The sequence below is a fragment of the Hyaena hyaena genome, unplaced genomic scaffold (assembly GCF_003009895.1).
Source record: "Hyaena hyaena isolate Hyena2069 unplaced genomic scaffold, ASM300989v1 scaffold_110, whole genome shotgun sequence".
NCBI lineage: Eukaryota > Metazoa > Chordata > Mammalia > Carnivora > Hyaenidae > Hyaena > Hyaena hyaena.
The window spans coordinates 654,456-674,026 of NW_024080742.1; the positions used below are offsets into that span (position 1 = coordinate 654,456).

A 19,571-nucleotide genomic window follows, 5' to 3' on the forward strand; every position below is an offset into this window, starting at 1 on the left:
TTGATTTATTTTTGAGAGAGAGAGACAGCATGAGCGGGGGAGGGGCAGAGAGAGAGGGAGACACAGAATCTAAAGCAGCTCCAGGCTCTGAGCTGTCAGCGTAGAGCCTGACGTAGGACTTGAACTCACATATCATGAGATCATGACCTGAGCCAAAGTTAGACGCTTAACCAACTGAGCCACCCAGGTGCCCCAATCCTTGATACATTCTAACGTGATTGTTCTTTTTCCTCTTGCCTTTAGCATTGTCTTAAAGGTTTCCAAGGGGAAAGTAGAGATTAATTACATTTCAAATGAAGCTGTTGCTGAAAGAGTTTTGTTTCCATCCTCATTTTTTTTTTTTCACATGTAGGGTGAATCTGAGAAACCCAATCTTTTTTTTTTTCCTCCTGTTTTTCATTTCATAGCTTATTTGAGTCAGTGATCTGGGCGAGTTACCCTTAGTGAAAGGCGTCATGCCCAGTAGTGAAATATTGAGAAAAGAAATTGCAAAACATTGAGAAAGAGAAATTTAAAAATACTGTACTTTACTGACTTGATTTTATCAACAAGCTGCTTATAATTTGATTTTAAGCATCCACAGTTGTATTTGTTGGGCTGTTCCGCGTCTTGAAAACCGGCAAAGCTGTGGGGTCTCACATTTAATGGGGACACCTGGGGGGCTCAGTTGGTTAAGTGTCCAGCTTTGGCTCAGGTCATGATCTTGTGGTTTGATGAGTTTGAGCCCCACGTCAGGCTCTGCTGACAGCTCAGAGCCTAGAACCTGCTTTGGATTCTGTGTCTCCTTCTCTCTCTGCCCCTCCCCTGCTCATGTTCTGTATCTATCTATCTCAGAAATAAATATAAACCCTAAAAAAATGTAAAAAGATAGTTGTTCACTTTTTTGTCTTTTGTTTATTTAAATGTTTATTTAAATCCTCTTCCCAGGTTGAGATGATGTAAATACTGACTTAGGAATTTCTGACATTTACACTGAAAATCAGTGACCTCAGTAATTCTGCAAAAGGAACTGTGAGTTTTTTTAGGAATAAGAAGAAAAATTTTAATGCAATTGTTTCTCTAATTGAAGGCTACCAATTAATATAAGTGATTACGTCAAAAAAGGGAGAGAAAAAATCCTTTCAAGTTTTGCTACTTCTTGGCTCTTAAGTAGCAGAGAAATCCCAAGTAAATTGTATGCTAGCAGGTTTCCATGAAGGACCGCTGTGGTGATCGCCTAAGATGACAAAATTGTCACTGGCTTCTGCACCTCTTTGAATGGTAAAACAGAGCTGCGCTGGAGGGATTGACGCCCGGCTTGTGGGTACGGTCAGGAGAGACACGATTCATGAATGTTTTCAAACTGGGTCAAGCCAGAAGAGTTTTCAGATTTTAAAAGTTTCATAAGGTTCCCGGAGTCGCCCTTATCGCTTTGGTTTCCACGTTTTCATGGGTTAATAAAATCTGAAAGGGCAGGGGGTGCAGAGGAGAAGGGTGCAGGCTAACATCGTGCCCCGAGCCGGGTGCCCATGCGGGGAGGAGGGGGAGCCTGCTCTTTGAAGTTGGGGGCAGAGACCAGAAGAACCACTCGGATTGTTCCAGAGTGGAAGCCCTCAGGGTTCACAGGCGGCCCCCGAGAGCGTTAGCCAAGTTCCGTCAAATGGTTGCCACTGAGGAGCACTGGGAAAATCTTTTTTTCTCCGTATCACAGACCGTCCTGACCCTGGATTTTCGGAGTTATTTACAGAGGGCATACAGGCTCTGTTTGCCAAGCGTGGGAGCCGCAAAAGACTCCTGCCTGCGTGTTTCTTTCCTTCTTGTTTGCTTGTTCACAGCACCTGTGATCTGAGATTGAGGCACTGCATTGGATTCGGAGGAGGGAGAGTGGAGAAGGAGAGAGAGAGAGAGAGAGAGAGAGTGTGTGTGTGTGTGTGTGTGTGTGTCTAGAATCAACTCAGGAAGGAGGCAGTATTTAAGAACAGGAAGGAGATGTGTATTTTCATAGATTTTTTTTTTTGCCAACAATAAAAGTTATAAAGCTATAGTTCATATGAGACTTTAAACCTTAGTCTTAATCACGACATATGCTTATTAAAGAGGGTCTTGTGTTTACTGCTCAGATATTCAGATGTTTCAGATGAAGTCTGGATGGGAAGTATCCAGGGCCGGTGACTACCGTTTCTGGAAGCTGTGGCAAGAATCCGAACTCCAGTGTTCTTAGCTGGACTTCGTTTGGGCTTAGTTTGGGCTTCGATTAGGTTTTAGGATTTGAAACAGGATTAAACGTTTGACTAAAACCCTCCAAATCCCTGAACCGTAAATTTGGATAGCTTAGATCTTTTCTTTGGTCATTAATAGGGAAACTGATGGCGTTTGACATCGTCTAAAGCAGGCGGATCGTCCCAGATCAGCTGTGCCCAAGGATAGACCCGTCGTCGAGGCCGGGGGTCTGGGAGCGTCAGCGGCTCTGCCTCAACAGGGCAGGCGTGGGGGGGGGGTGCTCCCTGCTGTGTGGCACATAGGAACTCACTGTTCCCGCAGACCTGGCCACCCCCAGCGGGACCCAAGCATGGTTTCCGGCTCAGACGCTCTCAGTCCTTTCCTGCAGTGTCCCCTGCGGAGTGGATCTCATTCCCGAGTTGGCGCTGTCTGTTCTGGAATCTCTCCTTCCCCTTCAGTGGGATGCGGCCGTTCAGCATACCGCGCTAGGTGCCCTGTGTTGACACTCACCCCCCACTCGGGGTGGAAGGCTGTCCTGTTGGGATCAGCTTACTGTTAGCATCAATCGGTGAATTTAATTTCCAGTTGTTGAAGAAGGTTGTTGCTGGTAGATTATTGACTCATTGGCAAATTGACCTCGTTGGTCGTGGGAACTGAAATGAGTGTTTAAAACCCTACCGTTTATACGTGTATACAGATCGTCAGGTATGCGAAGCCTATTTGCATATACACACTGTTGCCTTCACCGCTGGGGGTATATATATGGTGAGGGGCTGTTCGCCCCATGATCAGCTAACTTTTAAAACTTAAACTTTCAAAAAAAATTCTCTGAATGAGGAAAATCACATCTAGCACGCCAACTTTAGGATCATTTTTTGGAATGAAGTCTTAAGTGCATACTGGTACGCTACTGCAGAAATAAAAAGGACAATGACTTGTTTCAGAATAAATAGGATTTTCTGCCGCAGGATTCTAAGCCATCAGTCAGTAATGCTGAAAGTCAAACGATAATGAATGATCTAGCTTATTTAATTATTTGGGAATACGTGTGTATATGTACATGCAGGTCTTTAAAACCCTGTTAGAAAAAACTTTAAAGTGAATTTGTTCAGAGTAAGGGCAGAGGGTAGTATGGTTTTGATGGGCTTTCAGAGTTTGTCAGAAAAACCTTTTTGTTTCCTTGTTTAAAATTTTAAAGGTAAAAGTTACACAAAACGCCTTAAGTGACTTCGTAATTCTATAAACTTAAATATTGTTACCAATTTGAGAAAACATTTAACAAAACCCTTTAAATAGGCTGATGTTCACCGGTTTCAGATCCATAAAAATTGTGTTGGGACATTTTTGTTGGCAGAGCATTGTGAAGATTCTTACTTTTCTCTGATATCGTTTGCTTGCATCATTCTTCAAAGACCCGTTGAAGTTTTTGTTTTATCCAGTCATACTTAATTCATGCCAGAAGTGGGTTAGATTAGGAAAACATTTTCTAGCTTAGCGTAAAATCAGTTCTGCGGGTGAGGGGTGTGGGTGGGCGGGAGTACGTCAGAGAATAGAATCAGGCCTTACTTACGTAACTCGGGAATGCTTCAAGAAACATTAGGAAAGAACAGGAAGAATCCAGGCAATTAGAAATTCCGGTCATCCTACAACTTATTTTTTTTAAGAAGCTTGTCTTTTATTATGTCCACACAGGACTGAAAAGTGAGTTTAGTTGACTAGTGCACTTGTGGGTGTGTAGAAAACGTGTGTTATTTTCATACTTTCCTCCTAGGATCTGCCTCTTGGTTGATTGATCTAACACCCCCTTATTGGCCAGTAAGGCCCCGTGTGTACCGTTAAGGAGCCAGAACTGGGTGGGGGGGGTGTCCGTCTTTATCCACAAATTATGCATACCTCACACACATGCACAAATACACAACTGCATTCTGTGCGTTTGGTATGCGTGAGTATATATAGTACTTAAAAGTCACGCGGCAGCAAGACTTTTGGATACTAAATTCTACCTTAGGGACTTAAGATACAACTCTTTTCTGGCACGTGAGTGGTTCTGTTGGTTAAGTGCCCGACTCTTGATTTCGGCTCAGGTCATGATCTCACAGTTCATGGAATCAAGCCCTGAGTCGGGCTCTGTGCTGACAGCCTGGAGCCTCCTCGGGATTCTCTCTCCCTCCCTTTCTGCTCCTTCCCCTGCTGTGTGCCCGCTCTCTCTCTCTCTCTCTCAATAAGTAAATAAACTTAAAAAAAGAAACAACTTTTTAATTTTGGGGGGCAAGGTTGGGGTCATGATGGGGGTCATGATGGGAGGGCAGAAGGGTGCCCTCCACAAGAGAGAGTCTCGGGCGTCTGGGTTGATGGGGCATCTAGAGAGCGAGCCCTGTTTCCAGCCTCACACCTGCCCGGCCCTCCTCGCGGGACCCGGGAACCGCACTCCCGTCTTCCCAGACGTGGTCTCTGGTGTCAGGAGGGAACCGTCCCGAGTGGCCTCTGCAGAGCGGGGCCCCGACCTGACTGCTGTGTCAGCAGCGGGACCCCAGACATGGGGCTCCTGCAGGGGAGAATGCAGCCCCCCCTAGAGGCAGGGGTGCTCTGCGGGCGCCCGGCCTCCACGCTCGCCCAGAACTGTGTTCACAAGGTGCAGAGGCAGAGGAGTTGGGTCCCCCCAGGCGCCCCCGGCCACCTGTGTCGCTGGGCCCACACGTGCGCACGGGCCGGCTCCTGCGTTCCCTCCGCAGCCGTGTCCCCTGCCCCCGTCTGCCCTCCTCTCTCCTCCCCACGATGGTCCAGCACCCTGCAGCCCCGCAGAGCAGGACGCGCTTAAGACCTGTAGCCGCCCCGTCCCCAGGGGTGACCCGCGGTCACCGGGTCAGTGTGTCGAGTGTCTACAGGCTCTTCTGCTTCCCCTGCAGACGGAGGTGGCGTGCAGGTGCGGGGCGTGATGGAGGGCAGTCCGGACGCTCGAGGGGGGCTGGGCGGGGTGGCCCCTTTCCCGTCCTGTGGGGGGGCGGCCCCGTCGGCTCCCTGACCCCTGGCCCCGGCCGGAAGCTGCAGAAGCAGTGGGCGGCCCGACCTTGGCCGCCCTGCGCCCACGCTCAGCAGGGGCCCATCGGGGGTGCTGAGCCGGTCACTGCTGCTCCTCCTCCCGAGGGCGTTGACGACGTGTGGCTGCCGCGTGCCGCTGTGCACTCTCTGCCCAGTCGCCTCCAGGATGCTGGCACAGCCTGCCCTCTCAGAAACTCCTCGGTTTGATGCCCTCGGGGTCAGACATCCTCGTGTTACGGTTATTTTGAGGTCATGTTGGTCTGCGTGCTTTGCCAACTTCCTTATCTAAGTATCAGATCATGAGGGGTGGTGCCTGAATACCCGTCGTCACGCTATACGTGGAGGGTACGGTGCAGGTGTCCGGGCGCCGCGTGTCCTCGGCCTGGGCACAGGGCATGGGGAGGGGGGTCGGCGGAGGTAGCACACCGCTCCCCCCACGGCGGGCGATGGAAAACGAAGGTCAAGGCTGGGTCTCCTGAGTCCAGAGTAAGAGCAGTCTGAGAACTCATTGTAATTGGTGCTCCTGGTTTTTGTATTTGGCGAATTCTGCGGAGTTACCGACGCTCTGCTTCTCCTGTTCTGTGCTTTCTGTGCACTGGTAGCTTGTGGTACAGGCTCTATCATTTTGGTTTATTTTATCTTCTTCCTTTTTCAGCTGTTTTCCAGCATCAGGGAACACGGTCTTGTACATGGACTGTGATAGCTGTGATCCCAGATGAAGAGCTCGAGCGTGGAATTACCCGTTTGGTTAGCGTGTGTTTAATGAAAGCGGGGCGCCGCTGGCTTAAGCGTGGGGAAGTGTTTGTTTTGGGCTGAAACGGACGCTCGGGGAAGCCCGTTGGTTCTCGTGATTTGGAAGACCGTCCTCTGGAATCCAGAGGGAAGGCGTGTCCGGAGCTGGTCCCTGGCAGTTTATCTCGGGGCCCCTGGGAGGTGTGGCGGAGCGTGGGACGACACGTGTGGCCCTCGAGGCCAGTCTGTCCCCTGTGGTGCTCAGCCACGTGAGGCTGTGGTCTGGACGGGAGCACGAGCTGCGGAAGGTTCGGTGGATGGCACGGAGCCCAGGGTCCCAGCACCCATCAGCCGTCGCAGGAGCAGCCCTGAGGCCGACCGCGTGTCCTGCGGGGGACTGTCGTGGGCTCCGGCTGCTCCGTGACGCCGCAAGTCCGTCCTCCAGACACCGAGCAGCAGGTGGCTGTTGCGCTTCACCGAATTTAGCTGGCAAAACCTGGAATCTTAAACAAAGGTCTCCTCTGGGAGACTTTTTACCGACTGGGTGCGTGCACTGTTCCCACCTGGGTGAGCCTGTGACGCGGCCCCGCCTGGTGGACTTGAGGGTGAGCCTGTGACGCGTCCCTGTGGCGGGAGCCTGTCCTCCGTCTGGACCCACGCATCGCCGACGGTGAGGAGCTCCCGTTCTGCCTGGATCACTGGGTGTGTCCAGAGTCCTGGGGCGTCTCCTGCTCGCAGGGCAGGGCGGTTCGGCCGCCAGGGTTCCGGGTGGGCAGCGGGGATAGCTGTCCGCGTTCCAGGCAGAAGTGTGAACAGCACAGGGCACTACAAGTCGCTGGGTGGGCTCAGAGGACCTGGTACGTACTTGGCCTCCTGGGTGGCTTCCAGAACATTCCAGAATTGTCTCTGTGCCGAAATAAAGAAGCCGCTGTCCACTTGGAAGACACTGCTCCTAACTGCTGTTGAAACCCAGGCCTCGCAGAAGGGACCCGTGGACTGTGGATCCAGGACCCGAGCGTGGGCTGCCCGCAGCCTGTCCTGACCTGCGTGGGGCCTCCGGTGCGGGACAGCCGGGGAAGGAGCTCTCTCTGTCTCCACCGCCGGCAGCACACACCCTGCACAGGTGCCGGCAGGAGGCTCGGGCCACCACGAGCGCAGTTTTGTTTCGTATTCCGTCCAGTTAATTCTGTGTGAATGGTGGTGTCCCTGCTGGTGCTCTCCCCCTCGGTGAAGTTCAAGTGCCTGGTTTTTGTTTTTGTTCTAATTAATTTTTACTGTTAATCTCAAAATAAAGTAGTTTTTCTTTTAGATTTCAGTTGGAGCTGAGTTGTGCTGGGGGGTGGGAGGGGCAAGGTTCGCGAGGCCTTTGCTGTGATAGTGAAATTTTTGCCGTTGACCCTTGTAATGAAATGGTCGACCAGGAGTTCTTCTCTGGGGTCCCCGATCTTACAAAATAGGGTTTCTGTACGGGTGTAGTGCACACTCCTGCAGGTGATGACACATCAGGAACGTTTTCGCTTCATCTCCTTGGGGCCTCTTCCCTCGGCTCCGCCCCCCCCCCCCCCCCCCCCCCGGGGCTCCGCTTCCGTGTATGTGTAGGGTGGCATCCGGTCACCGGCTGTGCACGTACCTGATGTTACAGGTCGCTCTGGTGGACACGCACTCAACACCTGCACACACCCTGCGTGCACACCCGCACACACCCATGCACAAATGCACATGCCTGTACATGTCTGCACACACACACACCTGCACGTGCACACCTGCATGCACACACCCACACACAAGTGCACATGCTAGTAATATGTCCATGTGCACACACCTGCACACACACCTGTACATATGTGCATGCACACACATGCGCACAGGTGCACAAACTGCACACACGCACATACCTGTACATGTGCACACGCACACCGCATAGATGGTTGGGGGTTGGAATGCAGTGAGTAGGAATGGTGGGCCTGGGGTCCCGTGTAAAGTGTCCCCGTTGCTGTCCTGGCTCTGTGGTGACCCTGCACATACCGCGTGCCTTCCTGGGTCCGTCCTTCGCTCCCCGCCTAGCCGACGTGCTGTGGAGGTCCCCAGGCAGGAGTGGAAGCCGAGGGCCTCACGCTTGCCACTCGGTGGCCAGCAGAGCAGCAGTGTCGCAATTTCCGTCCCAGGGCTGGTGAACCACACGCACTTTCAGAGGTTCCTGCGTGGGAACCTGCGTGCCTGTGCCCAGTTGGCACATGCTGAGCAGAGCCCAGCGAGTGAGGAGCGGGAGTGCGGAGAACCTCCCACGACCTGTACGGAAAGACCTCAGGACTATTGCATGTGACTGCTGTAGTTTGCACTCAGATCTTACAAATAGTAAGTGGTTTGTGTTTTGCAGTTACACCTCTTTGTTTCGGTCTGCGTGTGTGTTACCTGTACCGTCAGGCGGCTCGAAGTCTGCATATGGGTGCGGGAAGGTGGCACCTCGCACTTGTGATGCTCAGCTCCTGGTGGCACCTGAGACCAGTTGTTTTACGTTCTTGAGGGCGCAGACTCATGTGCCCAGCCTTTAAAACACCACCTCAGCACACATTTTCTCCCTTTAAAGAGCAGCATGCTGGTTTTGGATTTCGGACGCTGTGATAGTCTGGCTGGTGGGAAAGTGAGCGAGTTCTCAGGACCCGGGCATGTGTGTGGTTATCTGGTCGGAGGGCGACTGACCCATGCGGTCTCCCCACCCCAGACACACTGGTTCTGTCGTGGGAGGTTTGCGTGTGCATCCCGTGTGACAGGCATGCAGCAGCATGCGTGTGCGGTGTGAGCAGCCGTGTGACCGTGCGTGCACACACGTCTGCGTGAACGCAGGGACTCAGACACCAGCACTGGGACCGTGTCCCCGGTGCTGTTGCTCAGGGCGCAGCTCTGCCGGCTGCGGCCCAGGGGAGCTCTGGGGTGACTCAGCAGCGCTGTGGGTAATTAACGCACATGAACACAGTCTATTTTTAAATGTGGTTTATGGCTCCCAAGCCTATGGCTTAAACTCTGCCGCCTCGGTCAGTAGATCTTTCTCAGTCCTGCGTGAAACTGTAAGGTGCCGGCATTTTGAAAGACGAGGAGGTTACAAATCAGGGTCGACAGAAGTGGAGTAGCCAGAGAAAGGTGTGAGGTCGGGGGGAAGAAGGGAGATGTACCCCTTGTGAAGTGGCTGCTGTTCACCGGTCACTCAGGTAACAGGACTCAGACCCTCACATCAGTGTCCATTTTGCAGTCAGCGTCTGTGCTCACTGTCTGGGCGTGACTCACCGTGCTCTTGGGGAGGGTCGGTGGGGGCTTCTGGGGACCTGGGGCCCTCCCCTCACGTGGGTGCAGAGGGAGAATGTCCCAGAGCAGGCCATAGACTTTGCAGACCAGGGAAAGCCCAGGGAGCTGGCGGAACCTTCTGGGCCTCTGGTGGGAGGCTCAGAGAGGTCACGGCCGACTGCGCTGTGCACTGCTTTGTGGCCACTAGCTTGCTTTTGCTCCTGATTATCTGACTAGCACCCACCTCTGTGGAGAGGTGAGCTGTGCACAGACAGTGGTGTGTGCTTTGCTCACTTCTGAATCAGCGGGGGTGGGGGAACTGGGCCACTCGGAAGGTGTTGATTTAAGAAGCAAACAAATTGCTGAGTATTGACTTGGGTGGCGTTTCCCACAAGTCAGAGGTACAGGGCTGAGGCTGGACCTGTGCACTCCAAGTATGTCCTCCGAGAAGGTGCCCCGGCCCCATCACCTCCACACATGCACACACACACACGTGTGTGCATACCTATGCACACATGCCCCATCACTCCCACACATGCACACACGTGCGCACAAATGTGTATACCTGTGCACACACCCCGTCACTCCCACACATGCACGCATACACACATGTGTATACCTGTGTGCACATGCCCCGTCACTCCCACACATGCACGCGTATATGCATACACACCCCATCACCTCCACACATGCACACACACGTGCATACACGTGTATACCTTTGCGCACACGCCCCATCACGCACACACATGTGCATACCTGTGCACACATGCTCCATCACCTCCCCCCTCACATGTGCATACCTGTGCACTCACACCCCATCACCTGCCACACATGCACACACACAGTGCATACCTGTGCACACACACCCCGTCACTCCCACACATGCACACACACATGTGCATACCTGTACACATGTGCACACCATCACTGAAGTCTGGAAATTGCCTGCACAAAGTCAGTGTTCAGAAATACTGCTTTTCTGGGTGGCTCCTGGGTGGCTCAGTTAAGTGTCTCAGTCTTGATTTCGGCTCAGGTCATCGTCTTCTGGTTCATGGGTTCGAGCCCTGCTTCGGGCTCTGCGCTGACAGTGTGGAGCCTGTTTGGGATGCTCTCTTCGTCTCCCCCACCCCTGCCCTTCCCCTGCTTGCACTCTCTGTCACTCTCAGTAAAAGAAATGAATAAACTTAAAAAATAGTCCTGGTTTTCTGGATCTCTCTGCAGAGCCGACCATATTCCTAAATAGGGGAGAAACGCAGTAAGGTGTGCTGCTGGCCGGATGAAAAGCCGGTGCCAGTTTTGTTTCTTGGACCACTGGCCCCCCGCCTTTGCCCCGGAAAGCTGGTGGCTGCGGTGGCCGAGCTCCATGCTGGCCCCGGTGCGATCCTGTGGCCGCAGGGCCCGCTCCGCGAAGGGGGACCCCAGGCGGGGACGGGGGTCACAGGGCGACAGTTTCCTTCCCTCTGAGTTCAGCTAACAGAGTTTGGTGGAGACGCTTTCCTTCGCTTTAAGAAAGTTTTAACTCCTCGACTCGGGCCTCCCACTCACCCCTCAGTTCCTGGGAGACAATCTCAGAAATCCTGTCTTGCGTTTCCTTTTCACACGAGCGGGGGGGCTGGAAGGACGGAGAACATAAGTGAAGTGACCGGGGCTTTTCCAAGGTCTTCTGAGAGGCATGATTCTGCCCGGGTGAGAGTTTTTCCTTCTCGACTCTCCTCACTGGGGGTTGGAGTGCACGTTTAGGAGCAGAGCTAAAGCTCCTCAGAAAGGAGAGCGCGATGGCTGTTTAGAAAAAGGGAGGAAAAATGAAAAGTAAGGGGTGAAGGAGTTCGCGAGGAGATCGGCCGTGACCTTGTCTTCCCTCCTGTATCTGAAGGAAGAGAGTTGTAAGGGCAGCCGTGCAGTTACGGCTCCTGCTGCCGTGTGGGACATTCCAGAAGAAGTTTAACGATGTGATTTGGGAGGAGTTGCTTCCATTATTCAGTAAAATATAAAATAGTTCTTTCCACTGAGCACGTCCAGGGGAGCAGACGGTTGAGGTCTAGTATTCGTGTGATGCTTGGAACACTTCACGTGACCCAGAGAGGCTGTGTATTTTATACTCACTTACACACTCGCAGCCATAAAAGGCTCTCAGACCCCCGGCTCAGCGCTGGTGTGGAGACGGGCCTGCTCCCGCCTGCCTGCGTGGCCTTCCCCACGGCCGCCTCCCGCACCCGGCTCCAGGGTTCGCACTCCACCTAGGCCGGGGCCGTTGTGTCGTGGGCCAGCAGAGCCAGGGCAGAAGGAACGATGTTTATTTTGTATATCTGGCTTCCCGAAAGAATAACGTTGTACCCTCATGGGCATGTCAGTGGCAGAGCCTGGCCAGAGTGCTTGGCAAAAGCTGTCCCAGAGCCACACAGCCCATCTCATCAGAAGGGACGCACGACGTGACTCAAAGAATATGCAGGTGGTTTTCATTCTGACCTACACAGTGTCCTGTCTGCGGAAGGACCTAGATCACACCTCGCCACGTGTGCAGCGGCCCATGCTCCCCTTTGAAGCGTCCCTGTGATTGTGCAGGTGCCTGTTGGGCTGCCCGCCCCCCGCCACAGCCAGTCCCCTGAGCCCCGCCTTCCGCGTGGCTGCCCCACGTGGCCCTGGCCTGGCCCTCCAGCTGAGGTCGAGTGAGCCTGGATGAGGAAGGGTCAGAAACATGGCAGCCTCGCCCCAGTGCCACATGTGGCTGGGGGTGCGGTCATGGTTCTCCTGGGGACCCTGTGGTCCGGTCAGCTGGGTGAGTGTGGGGGGCCCCCTCCGGAGACCCCACTACAGGGAGGCACCGACTGTACAAATGGTTTCAGCGTATCCCCTCCTTCCTGCACACAGTCCGAAATTACTGTTCGTGGTGTTCCCATCGGGAAACACTGAGGCCTGCTCACCTGTACCCGGGAGAGCACAGTGTGGGACTCCTAACAGTTGTGCGGACCTCAGTGGTTGAACGCAGGCCCGTTACCCAAGCTGGGGTACACCGCGCAAGGGGATTTTCCATGTTAGACATTGGTGGTCATGCAGCTGGAGCTGCGGGCTTCCCACCTTCTTAGATGGGACATGGTGCTCACACCCCTAGATCACACATGTATTTTAACCTTGACAGGACCTGGTTTGAAGCCACGGTGAAAATACCTGCTGAGAAAAATTTTCAAGCCCATTACTGAATTACCAAAGTATTTAAAATCAATTGCTAGAGCACTGAGTCAAGTTTGAGCAAGTTGGACATTTGGAGGTACGTGGTGCCGGCTGTAATAACAGCCCCCCAGAGTCTAACGCACCCAGGTGTATTATCTCTTCTCACTCCGTTTTTGCCAATAATTCAAGTGGGTCATTAGTTTAAAGCCATCCGCATTTCAGCCCCCTGGAAATATTGATGAACAAACACAAACAAAAATTGAAGATGCTTGAAGACCTTTTGATGAACTACCTTCACCTAAATGCTGAAGAGGCTGTTTCAGAAGCATGCACGATTATAGGGACCAGCGTTTGAAGCACGTTCTTGGTGTGCGTCTGTCGCTAATAAATTGTGTTGTTTTTAAGTAGCCACCTCGCAGTCCCACTTCAGCTCCTGGGGACCACCCAGGTAGCGGCGGTGTGAGCGGCGTAGGCTGTGCTCCGGCGCCATCTAGTGGTGTTCCGCCCGCATGACGCCGCGCGCCTGGAGCCCTGCCCGCAGGGAAAGCCCTCCTCCGGCCACGGGCACAGACACTGCTTATGAAACGGCCTTTGTTCCGCAGGTCAGACACCAGCCTGGCTTTAAATCCGAAGATTAAGGAAGAATCCGATTTTTTAAAAAAAAGGATCATTATAATTTCTGTGTGAACACACAGAATTTGGGTTTAGCTTTTCCGGGTGAAGAGCAGCAGAAAAAGTGTGGAACCCCATCACCGCCAGCTGGCGCGTCCAGTGCGCTTGGCCTGGAGGGTCGCCGTGTCTCTCTTCTCCAACCTTGCTCGTTCTCGAGCGCTTGAAACACTTGTTGAGAGAGAAGCAGCAGGTGGTTCAGGTCGCGTGCCCCCTTCGCGATGCTTGGCCGCCGTGCTAGACCCCCGGCCCGGGAGGCAGGCGGGCGGAGGGTGCTGGCAGTGTCCTGGGGTGGCCTGTCTTGCTCGGGTCCTTCGTCTGTATTTCCGTGTCACAGTTCAGAATCCAGAAGTGGTAAGAAGTGCCTTCTCTCCAACAATTACTGTGGCTGTTCTTCGAAGATGTGATTTCCTTTCCTTGTATGCGTGTAAGATGGAAATGTTTGTTGCTTTTCCGAGCACGGTTTGTAAAGTTTTGTTTAATTTCTTTCTTTTTTTTTCTTTTTTGCATTTGCCTGTTTTGCAAACGGATGAGTTATAGTTTGCTGTTAGATTTAGGGGCGGGAAGGGGGGCGTATACAATAGAAAGCTATGAAAATAGACTTGAATTCTGTTCACTTCAGCAAGGATAGGAGTTTTTTAAGTACGGCAGCCGCCCAAGTGAAGCATTTTTATAGTTGAGTCAGGAAGCAGTTGGTGAGTTCTAGATTTTTCTAGAAAGTGGTTGTGTGTATGATGGAGCGCACTGCTGTTTAGTGGTGACGGCTCTGTGCAGACTCGAGACACTTGATGAATTTTTAAAACCTGGTTTTGCTTAATGAGTAGGAAAGTTTTTGAAAAAGTTCATTCCTGGATTTTAAGCTTTGGATTTTCTTGGGGAACCTGGTTAATTTATTCGGTTAGAAATCCCGTGTTTAACTTGTAATTGTTTTTCTTCGGAAAGCAAAATAGGGCTTCAGACCTGCAACATACTTGCCTGTTTTCCTGCTAACATAAGCAAGTTACACTTTTGCAGCTTCTTGCAAGTTCATGTTAATAGATCTGTTGTTTAACATGAAACCTCGTACACTGTACTGAGTCACGCAGGAAGAGCAAGTTAGGGAATAAAATACACATTCATTTATAAAAATTTTAAAATACGATTGTTGTCCACTGTTTTGGTACCGGCACTTTCCTTATCATTTAGACTTGCCCCTCTTTGTAGTTCACGCTGCACGTGTAGTGATGTACGTGGGGGAGATTTAAAACACTTCCTCGAGAGAAGCGTTTCTGACCGTAGGACTGAACTGTCCTCCATGATACTGGACCATTAGAAGCCATTTTTATTATTCTCCATGGACACCAAGTACTGTCCTCTTAGGAAGAGTGAAGTGACACTCACCCCGGTGCGTTCGCTGCCGTGCTGGTGGCATTCCTGAGCCCGGAGGGGCCCCCTGTCTCCTTGCTCGCTGCAGCCCCTCCTTGATCACGCAGCTCCTGAAGCAGGTCCACTCTTGACCTGTTCTCCTGCGTCCCTCAGTCTTTGGCTCTTGGTCATTTTCCCTTCTTTTTCCAGAAGGAGAACTTCCAGGTTCAGCCAGGCTGTGGCAGTGTTTTCTGTATTTCCTTTGCTGCACTTGCACAGGGAGCCTGCGTTGTATTTTTTAGTTGAAAAGCCCCACCCCATGCATGTTACAGCTGGCACTTTTCTTAAGCATTTTCTACGTCCTCTGAAACACCAGATGGTGACAGTGCTGCCGCGTCTCACTTCCAGCCGAGTGCTGGGACTTCATCACGTTTCACTGAGAATCCGTGTCCCCGTTTCTGGGATTTTTCTAGCTTGAGTATCTTTCTGGGGACTCTCTTCTTCCACAAACACGTGTATAGTTTTCTCTTTGTTAATGTTTTGCGTGTCTGTTGTCTGGGTGACTCCCAGGCTTCAGCTAAATCTCGATGCCTGATTGCTCCCCAGACATCTTACCTTTATTCTGGTCTTACTGTTTCTGGTTACTAGTCATCCCTTTGTAAGACCAGTAAGAAGGGGGTGCCTGGGGGGCCCAGTTGTTTGAGCGTCTGACTTCGGCTCAGGTCTTGATCTCATGGTTTGTGAGTTTGAGCCCCGCGTCGGGCTCTGTGCTGACAGCTTGAAGCCTGGAGCTGCTTTGGATACTGCTCCTCTCTCTCTCTCTCTCTCTCTCTCTCTCTGCCCCTCCCGCACTCATGTGCATGCTCTTTCTCTCAAAAATAGACATTAAAAATTTTTGAAAAAAGGGCAGGTAAGAAGATTATAAAAGAATTGTTAGGAAACACTACTTAAAAACTGTTTTGTCACTTGTAACATGTATCATAAAAGTTGCTAGAAACTCGCAAATATTGCAATTAATTGCTGAAACGTTAGACTTACTTTCATACAGTGATTCTCAGTTACTAGATTTCTCCAGGCTTGCGCTGCTTGGGGTATTTTATCGTTGGCGGGAAGTCATTGTATGTGCCTCTAAGGCTCACGTATAGCTTAGGGTAGAGACTGTTTTCTGGCTCAGGTGCCTCCGCACCCCACACACCTCTGTGGAATTAGTTCATAGAACTTTCTTTATCAATAAAGAGGAGCAGGTAGGAAGAGGCGTGAGGACCGTCCATATAATGCAGCTGCTGGCACGGGAGAGCCGGTTGCCCGAACATGCCCTTTGGCCTCAGTGCAAGCCCGGCCATTTTGGGGTCATCCCCGCGAATACTGCGCCTGGATTTTAGTTGAGAGCGAGGGATGCTGATGGAAATCGTGCCCAGGTTGCACACGGCTCCGCAGGCGGGAGGAGGGCCCCGGAGAAGATGCTTCTTCCTGCTTCCTGCATGGCCTCGCGCCCCCCCCCCCCCGGGGGCACCGTCGCGGGGCAGCCTCCGCCGCTCTGCAGCCCCAGGGGAGCTGGCCGCGCTCCGTCCGCCCCTGGCGAGCTGCTCTATCGCGCTGTCCGATGGAGGACGCTCGCGCACCCTGTTTTGGAGAGAGAGGGACTCGTCTAGAATTGTGTGCTCTCCTATCAGCAGGGTTCAGTGTGAACAGTTCTGGACACTTGCCGTCCCTGTGAGGCCCGGTGCTTCACCCTGAGCGCACCCAGCCTGAATGCAGTTCCGTGTGGGAGACGCCGAGCCGCGCTCCCCCCGGGGCAGCTGAGTCCCCCACCCCCCGCAGGTGCTCAGGGCCACACAGGGAGGAGGCGCCCATCCACACCCTCCTGAGATAGATCTTTCCTCTGCGGATCACCGCGCGGGCAGTGTGTCTGCACAGTGCCCGTCTTCTATTCAGCTCACATTGGTTACCACACACTGGTTACCAAAATGTTGTTTGATGTTAAAAAGCCTTTCAGTTTGTTTATTTTGAGAGAGAGAGAAAGCAGGGGCAGAGAGAGAGGGAGAGAGAGAACCCCAAGCAGGCTCCGCCCTGTCAGCACAGAACCCGACGCCGGGCTCGAACTCACGAACCGTGAGATCACGACCTGACGAGAGCAAGAGCCGGGCGCCTAGCCGAGTGAGCCCCCCAGGCGCCCCACGTCTTGTTTCTTTTCAGAGGACGCAGTCTGGGGGGATCACAGAGGCGGAGCGCGCGGTCGGCAGTTTGCCCGCACAGCTCGGGAAGCGGATCTGCGGTCGCCACGCCGCGGCGGGGCCGGGCTGCTGACGCCGGCAGAGGGGACGGCGAGCGGCGGCCTCAGGGTGTGGCTGTGGCCGTGATAAAAACCCCGGTTCCCTCCTCAGGCCTGTGGGAACGTGGCGGCGCAGAGGCGGCCCTAATGATGGGAAGCCTTTGTTTTTTAGCGAGAGCTAGACAGGATAGCATCCCCGCGGAGCTTTTCCTCACGGAGTCTGAGCAGGCGTCTGGTTTCCTCGTGGACCGAGAAATTCCAGAGGGCGGGTCGCCTCAGGGCGCTCGGGGTCTGAGCCGTGCAGCGATCCCGTTGCCAGAAACCGCGAGCACCCCGGGCCCGCCCCGAATGTGGGCGTTTACTATGGGGTATTTCTAGGACCCCGGCCCGACACACATGGTTGGCAGCGAGGTCAGTAGGTTTTTTTTTTTTTTTAATGTTTATTTTGGAGAGGGAGGGAGAGGGAGGGCAGAGAGAGGGAGACACAGAATCCGAAGCAGCTCCAGGCTCCGAGCTGTCAGCACAGAGCCCGACGCGGGGCTCGAAACCATGGACCTCGAGATCACGACCTGAGCCGAAGTCGGAGGCTTAACCGCCTGAGCCCCGGGGTCCCCCCACCCCCGGGCTAGTGGCTGTGCTGTGTGTTGCAGGGACCCCGAGCTCCTGTGACTGCTCACACCTGCTTCACTTTTCATCTCTGTAGCCCTTGAGAGATATGCACTGAATTCCACTGAATACCTGTCAGTCGTGTTCCTTTGCGCCTTCTCTGTACGTGTGAATCACGGACATCAAATGACTTGGTTTTTTATTCAGTAGCCCCCACACCCAGCGTGGAGAGCGTCGCGGGGTTAGAACTCACGAGCTGAGCTCTAGAGTCAGATCCTAACTCGTTGCACCACCGAGGCGCTCCTAAGTGACTGGTTTCCTTCATTTCGTTTGTTCTGCATTCGTGGGACACCCATGTCGGTGCCACGTGTGCCAGAGGCCGGCAGCCACAGCATCTGGATAAAAAGTGGTTTGTAGTCTTGCAGCTCACGTCCATCTAGGGAGAGGCAGACAGGAGCCGCACGCGCACACCGCCCGGGAAGACAGGTGCCGGGGAAACACAGCCCGGTGGTGGGAATGGGGTGTGCGTGTAGGGTGGCCCGGGGCTGCCCCGGGTGCGGAGCGGAGCCTGGTGACTCCCTGGGCGCGTGTTTCAGACGGGCAGCAAGTGCAGGGCTCTGGGGGCTGGGGTGGTTGGCACACGGGAGGCACAGCCCGCCGGTTAGCGCTGGTGCTGGGAGCCCATTGCTCGGGGCCAGACACGTGTCCCGGACACGGTGTGGTGCAGACCATTTCAGGGACGTCGCTCCGTCGCCTGTGAAGTATTCCTGCCGTGCCTTACGTGGGCGGGTGTGCGCGTGTCACTAGAGCAGAGGAGTTTAGCGGGAGGGAGGAGAGCTTGAAACGTTCGGTCCCGGACCAGTGTCCCTCCCGGGCCGCGGTTCTGCTTGGGGGAAAGCGCGGTGGTTGGGCCGGGGCCGGGGCCGGGGCCGGACCCGCGCTCCCTCCGGCCGCCCGCCCTCCGCTCTGGGACCCGCGGGGACCTCCTGCCCCTCCGGCTCCCAGGGGAGACTAGCACCCGCGGCCCCGGGAGCGTAGTGAGTGCCGCCCTGGTGGCAGGGCCCGCGTGCCCGGAGCCGAGCTCGCCCAGAGACCGCACCTGGGCTGCCCGGCCTCTCGGACGCGTGTCCTCTGGGACCTGGCGCCCCGGACCCTCTGCTCAGCTGTGCGACCGTCGTTTTCCTGGGGACGGGGGGCAGGGGCCCTTCTCTGCAGCGGGCGTGTCTGAGTCCTCTGACCCCGCTGTGGGGTGGGCTGCTTCCGGTGGCCGCCCAGCGCTGGCCCACCCTGACGGCGGGAGCTGGACGGCGCCTGGCCGGGGGACGCCCCCCGTGTATTCAGTGCCTCTGTCCTTGGGTGTCTGTCCGGCCACGCTGCCCCGTCTGTGTGCTTGTCCCTGTGACCTCCGCGTCCCCGACCCGCGGGTTCCGCACGCCACCGCGCCCCAGGGCCCCGGTCAGAGCAGACAAGCCATCGCCCTCCTGTCTGTTTCCGTCTGGCCGCCCGGCCGCCGGCAGAAGGCTCCTCTGATTGTCTGCCTTTGAGCTTGGGGACCAGGGGTCTGGAAACCGCCCAGAGCCCGCGGTGGGAAAAGGGTCGCCGGGCGATGCTGTGGGTGGCGTGTGGCCGTCGCTGCCCTTCCCTGGGCTTCTGAATACCGGTCCCTGAGGAACATTCTGGAGCACCCGGTATGCGTGGTAGCCGACAGGCCCTCAGTCCTGGGAACCTGCGGTCGGGGGGCGAGGAGGCTGCCACCCGTGACCTTCGCAGAACAGCCCTCCACACCTGCCGCCATCCTCACACGCAACGTCTGGTCCCTGCTTCCTCTCTCCGCCACAAAGTCCCCGAGGACGTGCTTCCATCACATGGCCCGAAGCCCAGCCCCCTCCCAGCTTTGCCGTCCATGCCCACAGCCCTCGAGTCAGGCCTCTGAGCTGTGGGTGCAGAGGGACTAGGAAGGCAAGAGAGAGAGACAGAGAGAGAGAGAGAGAGAGAGAGAGAGAATGCGTGGGAGAGGGGCAGAGGGAGAGAGAATCCCAAGCAGGCTCCATACTGTCAGCACAGAGCCCGACATGGGGCTTGAACCCATGAACTGTGAGATCACTGCCTGAGCTGAAATCAGGAGTCAGACGCTTAACCAACCAAGTCACCCAGGCGTCCTGATAACGTGCAAGTTTTTAAAGTTATAAATAACCCAGTGACAAAGCAGTTGATTTTTTTTAAATATAGTTTGTTGTCAAGTTGGTTTCCATATAACACC

General features: G+C 54.2%; 1 protein-coding gene across 1 annotated transcript in view; it reads left to right on the top strand.

The window, feature by feature from the left end:
• The window catches only part of ZNF516 (zinc finger protein 516), a 62,217-nt gene that overhangs the window by 17,864 nt on the left and 24,782 nt on the right, over window positions 1-19,571 (top strand). The window lies entirely within an intron of this gene.